The 9,475-nt window shown below is 48.5% G+C and overlaps 1 protein-coding gene across 2 annotated transcripts in view; it reads left to right on the forward strand.

Moving 5' to 3' along the window:
- Positions 1-9,475, forward strand: part of EFR3A (EFR3 homolog A) — a 186,371-nt gene that overhangs the window by 125,097 nt on the left and 51,799 nt on the right. For both annotated transcript variants that reach the window (XR_003002748.1, XR_003002749.1), the window contains exon 24: positions 7,955-8,118. The gene's annotated coding sequence lies outside the window, so the exon portion shown is untranslated. The remainder of the gene's footprint in view (positions 1-7,954; positions 8,119-9,475) is intronic.

The raw sequence follows: 9,475 nt of genomic DNA on the forward strand, positions 1-9,475 counted from the left end.
ATCAGCTGCGACAGCGTCCTGGGAGAGAAGTCAGCGTAATATGGCAGAAACCATGACACGAGACCCCACAGGAGCTGTTTGTCCCATAATGCAGTGCAGGAAAAAGAGAAAGCCCCGAAAGTGTCTCTGTCCCAGCTTTGCCAGCGGCTTTGTTAGCAATACAACAGTAAGGAGATTATGTTCCCTCTTTGAGACTCAGTTTATCCATCTGTAAAATGGACACCTCACCGTGCGCTCCTTGAGGACGTAGTTCTGGTCTCATTTATTTATTCACTAAATCAATGGTCATTTATTATGGGTCAGGCACATTGCAAGGATCCAGGAAAGCAAAGTGAGGAAAACACACCTTACCTGTGAGTGGTTCACAGACGAATGGGAAAGGGTGGCAATTTAACAAGCGCTATAGTTTGACTTCTGTAAATTGAATTTTGAGCAACCCATACGTTATGACCCACCAGCATTCTGAGCAGCATTCTTTTCTTAAAATATTTTTAACCAGTTTTTAATTGAAGTATAGTTAATTTACAGTGTTGTATTAGTTTTGGGTGTACAGCAAAGTGATTCAGATGTGTGTGTGTGTGTGTGTGTGTGTGTGTATGTGTGTATACTTTTACAGATTCCTTTTCATTATAGAGTATTACAAGATATTGAGTATAGTTCCCTGTACTATACAGTAGGTCCTTGTTGTTTAGCCATTTTATACATAGTGTGTATCTGTTAATCCCAAACTCTTAATTTATCTCCCCCCATCCCCTTTGGAAACCACAAGTTCTTTTCTCTATGTCTGTGAGTCGATTTCTGTTTTGTAAATAAGTTCATTTATATCATTTTTTTAGATTCCACCCATAAGTGATATCATAGGATATTCTTGAGCGGGCTGGCTCTGAACTTTTGTACCAACATCACAGAATAAATCCGGCCATCGCGTGGCAGCGCTGCCTGCTAGCAAACAATGCTTTTGCATACTTTGTGGCAGTCCTAGCAGTTCAAGGAATGTGCCTTTGGAAGGGCCTGGGGGGGAAGGGGCGAGGTGGGTGGGGTCAGGAACCTGCCACATTTCAACTGTAGCTGCTGTGGGATCTGAGCAGTCAATATTGAACTTCAGTAGTCACTTACGGTCTGTTGCCTCAAGCATGTCAACCATGTATTTAATAGGGAAGGAACAACTTAAAGACCAGAGGGATTTAGAATAGAATAGTATTAGCTCCCTGGGAATCTAACTCCCAAAGGAATGTGAGACGGATGATTGACTTACACTATTCAGTTTTAGAACATGTTTTTAGGACACAGTTTGAATGATAATACAGATTGACTAAGCTACCCCAGTGGCACACACAGGGCTGCTGAATACGGTTGTATATGTTGTGCACTTTGCAAAGGTGTTGTGCTGAGTGGGCAAGTAGGGGCTGAAATGCAGCCAGCGCTGAACTCCCACGCTTGCCCTCTGCAGGGCTGTGTCAGCCTGGAGGGAGGGGCAATTTCTGCAATTTTTTTCTCCCAGAGGCAAAGGCTGCCCTGTGTCCTGGTGGCCCAGCATAGGTACCCAGGTCCGTGGTGGGCCGCTCTGCAAGTGGACAGGGCTGGGTACTGGGGAAGGTGTCCCAGGGGAGAAGACATTTGTAGGTTGTAGGATCTCTACTCTGTGAACTTGCTCCAGGGCCCAGCACACCTCTGCTGGCTGGAAGATACCTGTTTGTTGAATGAATACATGAGAAGAGGGTGTGAGAGCTTTGAGATTCACACCAGCTCAAGCATTCTCTAATACTCTGTTTATTATCTGCCAGACATGAGGCTCTGCTTATAACAATTTTTAACCACATAAGTTCTTACAGCAGGTTAACTTTCAAGGTTAGACAGGCTCTCTGATGGCACAGGCTCTCCCGCTGGAAAGTGGCATGGCCTGGGAACTCTGTGGGTGGCAGCTAAAGGCATTTCAGGGGACCCTATTTAAGTCGTACCCTCATGACCGCGGCCGGTGGCACTACCTGGCACTTACTGAGTCAGATTTTTTAATTGTTAACATCACACAGAGAGAGGATGCCAACTGTTTGAGCTCAGAAGAGGCAGCAGAATCATCTAGTCCAAAGTCTCTTTGTACGAATGAGATCAGTGAGGCTCAGAGACTAGCAATTTATGGTAAAAATGCCCCACTCCAGATCCAGTGCTCATCACATTAACAATATAAATTAGGAGGTGTTGTGAGGACTGAATGAGTTAATCCACGCAGGGCACGTACAAGTGCCTGATGGAGAGAAATGGCTCAGAATCATCAGTAATTACAACGATAGCGTCCGGCACCAGAAAAGGCTCAAGAAAAAGCAGCTATTACAATGAAGGCTCCAGTTCCCTGTTGGAGTAGAAGCCCCTGTTGGATGAAATGCAGGAGAGGATCCAGTTGAGCACCATGGATGTTGTTCTTTTTCTCTTGTGATACTCATTTCAGGGAGATGTTCCCTTGGGTCATCCTGACGCTCAGGGAAGGACAGGCTGAGGGTGGTGTTTCTAGGAATCGCAAATATGTTTATTGGACTTTCAAGCATATATTTTATTAGAATGCAAATGAGCAGAAGTGACCTTATTACAGACATAATCTTGACTCGGGTCTAATATTTTTTTAAAGTAGGTTATAGGGGGACTTCCCCGGTGGCACAGTGGTTAAGAATCCACCTGCCAGTGCAGGGGACACAGGTTCAATCCCTGGTCAGGGAAGATCCCACATGCCATGGAGCAGCTAAGCCCGTGCGCCACAACTACTGAGCCTGAGCTTTAGAGCCCGTGAGCCACAACTACTGAGCCCGCGTGCCACAACTACTGAAGCCCACGCACCTAGAGCCCGTGCTCTGCAACAAGAGAAGCCACCGCAATGAGAAGCCCGAGCACCGCAACGAAGAGTAGCCCCCGCTCGCCGCAACTAGAGAAAGCCTGCGCGCAGCAACGAAGACCCGACACAACCAAAAATAAATAAACAAAATTGACTCTTTAAAAAAATAAATAAAAAGTAAGTTATAGGGACGGGGGCGGGGTGATGGGGAGTTTGCGTTTAATGGGGCAGTTTCAGTTGGGGAAAATGAAAAAGTTTTAGAGATGATGGAGGTAATGTTAGCACAACAATGTGAATGCACTTAACGCTACTGGACTGCTCACTTAAAAATGGTTTAAATGGTAACTTTTATGTTATATGTATTTTACCACAATTAAAAGTGATGTTATAAACTCCAGGACCTCATTCCTTTAAACACTACCTTTCAGTGATTGGGTCATTCTTTGTCTTGGGTCTTCACCAAGCATCTCCGTATACTGGCTCATAAGGACATGCTAGAACTTTCCAGGTGAGGAACCAAGGCTCAGAGAGGTCCAGTAACTTGCAAGGCCACCTTTGCCAAAAGGCACCACGGCAGGGGGACCATGGCAGCACCAGGCACAAGATTCAAACTGTGCTCAGCCAGTCTGACTTAAGTCTTTGGTCCAGGTTGTAACAGGGAAGAGGCAAGTCTGACTACAGGCTGGATCTGTTTCTTTTACTTTAACCTTTGCTTTCCACTGCTTTTGTTCACTAAGAGGATACTGTCTATAAGTAATGGCCTGCCTCGGGGAACCCTGCCCCTCTGCCTGAATGTTAAAGTGCCTTTGTTCAGGGAAACATCCGGACCCTGTCCATGTGTGGATGGCTACAGGAAAGAAGAAATTAACACATCCCCTCCCTGAGGCTGGCTATTCTAGGGGATATTTGCAAAACTTATGGCCTTTTCACTTTACTTCCTGGTCGTTTCCTGCCTGCTCTGTGCTATAAGAGAAATTGGCATCCAAAACCCAATAAGATGGTTTTTTGGAGACACTAGTCTGTCATCTTCTCAATCTGCCAGCTTTCCGAATAAAGTCGTCTTCCCTGCCTCAATACCTCGCTTCCCGATTCATTGGCCTGTTGTGCGGCGAGCAGAGCGAGCTTGGACTCGGTAACAAGGTGTTTTACCCTCAACTGCGATGCTGATCATTAACTCTCAAATAAGCAGCCTAGTAATTTTATTCACTGTATAACTGTTGAGAGTTTTGGCAATACTTGTCGGGAGGTCCCCAGAGTGGCCAGCCACTCGCTGGGGTGTGGTGTGACACTGCAGTTGACAATCCCCAGCTGGGAGCCAAGAAAAGGGAAATTGCAGTGCCAGCCAGAGGTGACAGCATGGGCTCAGCCTTGAACAATGGGGAAAGAGACTTGAAGTGGGGGGACATGCACATTAGGATCTGGGGGTGGGATGACTCAGGGCGGCTGCTGAAATCCAGCATCCTTCTGCTGACAGAGTCAGGTGCCCTTGGGGCTGGGGCTGTGTCCACCTGGAGGAGAACAGCCTTTTCCTAAGGAGGCCTCCAGGGCTGTCAGGGACCCTGCGGCAGTGCTATCTTGTGGGACTGAGGGTCCCCAAGCCTCGCCTTGGTCTGCGTGCACTGGAGGCCTGGCTCACCAAGGTGTTCCCTGAAGACTGATTCCGCCTCATCTAGGATGTTTCTAAGAGCAAGGCCTTTCTAGCTGGACAGACCTGGGGTGGAGTCGGGTTGTGGGAGGGGGAGACCAGGGGAGGGGGCTCAGGCTCTGCCTTTCCCTTGATGAGTGCCCTGAGCCAGACACTGAAGCTGTCTTGTACTCATTTTCCTGGCCAGTAAGATGACCATTTATCTTCCTCAGGGTGTCATGAGGATTGAATGGAGTAATCCTTCAAGGTGGGGCCTGCCTAGCATGAACTAGGTGCTTAGTAAGGCCAGCCCATGACTCACGATGGTTATATTTCCACACCAGGTGCCCTAGGGAGAGACGTTGGCCCACACAGGTTTGTAGGACTCTCATTGATGGGTTGTGCTGGATTTTTTCCCCAGGTAAATGCACCAGACGTTGTCCTCTGGCACTACATCTCTTTGTACAAGAGCTGAGTGCCTTTGAGTTTCTAGCTACATCTTGGAGTAGCATCCAGGTCTCAGGCACCCCTTGAGAGCATCCTCCCTCCCTCCCTTTGTTCCTCCCATCCTTACCATCCCTCCATCCTTTCCTCCCTCTTTTTCTCCCTCCCTCCCCCTTCCTCCATTCTTAACGCCCTCCCTCCATCCCTCCCTTTCTTCTTCTTTGGCCCCCTCCACAATCAGGAGAAGGGGGTGCCTACCGTGAAGGTCCCACTCGAAAGCTGCTGGATGCACGATGCTTGGCTTTGAGCAAGATGGAGACTGAGCCCTTTATACCCCAGGGAAAACCCTTAGTCATGCAGTCCCCCTCCCCCTCCTCACATCAAGAGGACAGCCTTTCATGTATCTGGCAGGTGGGCTGCCTCTGAGGGGGAGGAGGCATAATGCTCTGGCTTGGAGCAGGTGAAGACTCCATATTAAGAGGCCCATCTGGAGCCTCAGAGGAGACCCAGGCTCTAATTAGAGAACAATGGCTCCCCTGTTCCACACACCCTATACCTCATCTCAAAGGCTTGGAGGCCCAGAGATTATGTCTCGGGGTCATCAGGGGAGCTCCAGTGAAATTCACAAGAGCTCTCCCTCCAGGAAAAGGGCTGGCTTTGTCTAGTCTAGTTAATTTTCCAGCAAGAGGATCTCTGGGGTGATTCTTCTTCTATGTGCCTGGCCTGGGGCCTGGGAATTTGATACCTCTTTCCTTTAGGGCTTTTCTGCACAAGCTGGTGGGTAGGGCGAGATGGGGCTTGAAATCAGACATCCTAGGTTCCAGTGCCCATCCTGCTTACTCATTACCAGAGGGATATGGAGCTTGGAGCTTGTCACTGCTCAGCCTTGACTCCACATCCATGGGGAGTAATCCCACGAGGACCGTGAGAATGAGGTGAGCCAGATAAAGTGCATGGATGGTAGCGGGGCCCATTAAATCCTAGTTCTTCCTCTTCCCTTGATAGCCCCCTTGGGAATTGTTTCCTTTGCAGATTTAACAAGGAGAGAGAACATTTATTGAAAACCTATTGCGCACCACAAATGTTTTGACAGGATTTTGTCCTCATCATCCTGACAGTGGTAGGATACAGCACTAGCTCCATTTTACAGATGAGACAAACAGGGGTCGTCGAGGTTTGAGGAGTTAGTCCGAGCGCACGTGTGATGGGACCATTCTTGGCTTACAGGTGAACCTGGCTGTGAGCTGTTCCCTCCACCACTGCCTCCTGGAGAACCAGGGCTCATCCAATGATCAAATCTGGGAAGAGCTGAGCCTTTACAGAGCCCACTGAAGGGTTTCTTCAAATCATTAGTTGTCCTTGTGCATCGAAGCTTTGTTTATAGATCATTAATTATTGCTCAGTATCTCAGGTACACAGGGGAACGAAGCTATGCTGTGCCCATCCTTTCTCACTAATACAGAAGACGCACCATCTCTAAAACGATTACGTCAAGGGGGGTAGATGGATCAATGTGGCAAAATTCATCTTTTCAGCATCTCCAGAGCCCAAGTTCTGCTCAATGCCAAGGGGTAATAACAATCTGCATACGTGTGTTGTTCTAGACATTTCTCAGGATTTGAGAAGCTCATCTTCTTCCCATAGCCAACAACAGGGTATCTCAACCTTAGCACTACTGATATTTTCGTCCAAATAAGTTCTCGTTGTTGGGGTCTCCTGTGCATATTAAGGTGTTTAGCGGCATCTTGGGGCTCTACCCACTAGATACCGGTAGCAGTCCCCCTCCCCAAGTTGTGACAAACAAAAATGTCTCTAGATATTGCCAAGCAAACATCCCTGGGGGTCCAGATCACCTCTGATTGAGAACCACTGGCCTACAATATCCCTGGAACCTTGGCCTTTTCCTTATCTGTTGATGGAACAGGGTGAGAATCAGTTTTCACAAGAACTCAGACATAAGAGAAAAAAGGCTGTTGTATGGGAGTTTAAAATTTAAGATTGCATTATGATAGCACCCTATTTCCTCACTCACACAAGCCCCCAACACAGGGCACCTATTCAGAATAGGTGGACATAGCAACATGCACACACGAACTCAACGGGACTAGGAAACACGCACAGAATCCCTTTTCCCCTCTCCTTCTCCTTCCCCCTTCCTTTCTTTCTCTTGCTAGTTTAGCTAGCCTTTTGGACTTGAGTGAAATAGACAGAAATGCACCTGTGCTTTGCCTCCAGGAAGAATCCTGGTTAATGATGTTACATGTGTAGCTGCATGGTCTCCTTCATTGGCTGAGGCACCATAACTGTCCTATCTCTCTACCTCATCAGTAAACCACTGGTGGCCACATATGTACAAAAGAGTAGGAACGCCAGTGTGGAAGCACCCCCTGAGGCCTCCTCATTGCCCTAAGCATCCGCCACATCAGGACTTATTCAGCCCAGGAGGGGCCAACCTCCCCTCACAGTCCAGGAGGCCATGGACTCCAGGCTCCAGCCAGTTTTCCTTGGGCCCTATTTACTTCCCGCCATGGCTGCTGTTGGGATAGTGTGACCCTAGAAAACCGGTCCCATGTGGTGCTCTGAGCCTTTGTCCCCGCTGCGTGGGCCTCAGACGTCCCCCACACTCGGGCTTTTAAAAGTTGTGGTCGTGCGTAATCATTATCCCTAAAGGATGGTTGGCGGGTTCCACACAAGCGGATAGCGGGGGTGGGGACCAGGTCATTCATCCTCTACCTTCCCTGATGATAAATTACACTCTGTGGAACCTCAGGGATCATTTCCTGCCAAAGGTCCCTAATTAATATCAATTTGATCCTTTGCAGAGGGTAGGGTCAGATTAACCCACACTTAACGAATGGTGCTGTTTTCTTGATTCCTATCCAGGTACGAATCCCTTCGCCTTAGCAAATTTACTGTATCCTCCTCAGCTTTGCAAACAAGGGGCTCTTCGCAGGCCCTAGGAGGCCCGACCACAGCTGTTTATGAGCTTGACATTTGAGTAACTTTGAGGGCCCCTCGGGTGTCCTGAGGATTAACAATAAATCGTTCTGTGTTTGACCAAACAGGGAAGCATCGAGCTACTTCCTTCACGAAAGAACCTGATGTTCACTGGTCGTGCAAGGACACTCAGGGTCTTCCGAAGGGGGAAAACTGTCTCCACGTGGATGCTACTTGGAAAGGCGGGCATAGATCATAAAGGAGGGAACGCTGGTGCTCCGCAGCGTGCAAGGTGAGTGAGTGGAGGGAAGCTGTCCCTGCAGTGAGGAACGAAGGGGTCCAGACGGGGCCGCTGGAGAGAGCTTAGTAATGCTCTGCATGGACACTCAGCATTTACAGAGATACTGGAGCAACCACAGACATGGAAATAGCGTACAGGGGCCTGATCCCATAAGGGGGATGACTCATTGTGTGAGTGTGCAGTAGAGGGTTGACTCAGGAGGGCATTCAAACCATGCAGCTGCCAAAGAACGTTCTGGTCCTTGAACAGTTCCTAGGACGTAACCTCTAAACCCTTGGGATATATTGCTTGGTAAGTGTCTTTGTATACCTGGGGCTTTGGACCATGCCAGGTAGTCTAAGCTAACAAGGTGATTTGTAGTGGGCGCCATGAGTCACACAGTGTCAGCTTGACCTCTGGTGGGGCTGGAGCCTGAGTAACTAAGCATAGCCATGTGGGCACTTCATGTCCCCGCATGGCTGACCCCCAGCAAAACCCCTGGACTCCATGGCTCGGATGAGTTTCCTGGTTGACAGTACTCCATACACGCTGCCACACGTCATTGCTGGAGGAATTCAGTGCTGTCCATGTGAGTCCGCTTGGAGAGGACACAACCAGGAGCTTGTGCCTGGACTCTGCCCTCTGCACCTTTTCCCTTGGCTGACCTTAATCTCTACCTTTTTGCTGCACTCGATAGTAAAAGTGACTCTAAGAACTTTTCTGACTTCTGTGAGTCCTATCAGTACGTCATCAAACCTGAGAGTGCCCTTGGGCACCCCCAAATACAGTGGGATGCACAGAAGAGAAATCAAGACCAGACATCCACAACACAACACTCTCCACCTCCCCGTGAGGGAAGGTTCTCATCACCTCCTGTTTAGGGGGCTTGGAAGGTTATGTGGATTGATAGTACAGCAAGTCTGATGAGTTGTAGATAAGCAAGTTTGAATAAACTGTGCAGAGAATTCATGTGTGACTCTCTCCAGAGGACGGGTTCAGCTTTCCTCATTTATCCTTGTGTTGCCTTCCTGAAGTCCCAAGTTGAAGCCATGTCAGAGTCTCAGTGCCTGGACTGGTTTGTTCATGCTAGCATGACACCCCACATCCCATTTCTTCAGTCTCAGTCATCATGGGAGTCCCTTGAGCATAGCTACTAGGTTTCCATGACCTTGGAGCAGGCAAGGGAGTCAGCATCACTGCATTGATTGTGAGAGCTCTAACACGTGGTCTTCCACATTCAATCCCTCACACAGATTCACAGGAGAGAAAGAATTGCTACTTGCAAAAAGACCCACATTCAATTAATTGACGATCTGGCTGAATTCTGCAAATGCAGAATTCTGCACATGCAGCCAACTTGGGCCAGGGG

This window comes from Neophocaena asiaeorientalis, unplaced genomic scaffold, assembly GCF_003031525.2.
Source record: "Neophocaena asiaeorientalis asiaeorientalis breed wild unplaced genomic scaffold, Neophocaena_asiaeorientalis_V1.1 scaffold177, whole genome shotgun sequence".
In the NCBI taxonomy this organism is placed as follows: domain Eukaryota; kingdom Metazoa; phylum Chordata; class Mammalia; order Artiodactyla; family Phocoenidae; genus Neophocaena; species Neophocaena asiaeorientalis.